An 852-nucleotide genomic window follows, 5' to 3' on the forward strand; every position below is an offset into this window, starting at 1 on the left:
AAGATTCTAACAAAAACTTATGAAAGAGCCATCGCAAAGGAGATCTATTCACAGTCCTTGCATTAAGAAATATTGAAAATGAACAAGCGCACAATCAAATGAGCAATATATATTTTTTAAACATTTGTTTGTACATCTTCATACAATGGTTGAGATTAAATTTTGATTTTATGATAATTTGGTACTAGTCCAACAGTACCTTGCAGGGGTAACTCATGTTGCTTTAGACTGTAAATTCCCAGAGCAGAGTTTCAGGCTCTAAGAATGCAAAATGATGATGTTCCATGGCATATGTACAGAATCCCAGCTCTACAAGTCTGTTTCTAGTAAGCCACGTGGCTGTCATACTTGTCTTGTGACCAGGCAGCCAGAAACTGTACAATTCTTCTTGGATATACAAGAAAATGTTGAACTATTTTCAAGCATTTGAAAATGTACCTATTAGAATACCTTACAAAGCTTCTATAACATACGCCTGGGCTGCTTAATTCACAATTAGCCATCAGGTAAGCACTGCAGCACTAATGGCAATCTATCTGCACAACCCATCTTGCCCCATGAACAGGTAATTTCCTTCACCCCAGGCTGGGATCCCTTCCCCATGCACTATCTTCCCCTACTGACTTGATTGTTCTGCTCTTACTAGAAGATGCTGCCAAACAATTTGGCAGAGGTGAGTACAGATCAGAGCACAGGCTACTTCCTTGTTCAGCCTTTAGTTCCTACTACAGTATGTACTTCTGATGCACTCTGCCTGTCCCATTCAGCACAGCCAGGCAGTGTCAGTTTCCTGCCTGTAAGAAAACTACATGTCTAATGATTTGTGTACTCAATGTAAAATCCTTTTTGAAG

This window comes from Pyxicephalus adspersus, chromosome 1 (genome assembly GCF_032062135.1).
Source record: "Pyxicephalus adspersus chromosome 1, UCB_Pads_2.0, whole genome shotgun sequence".
NCBI classification, from domain to species: Eukaryota; Metazoa; Chordata; class Amphibia; order Anura; family Pyxicephalidae; genus Pyxicephalus; species Pyxicephalus adspersus.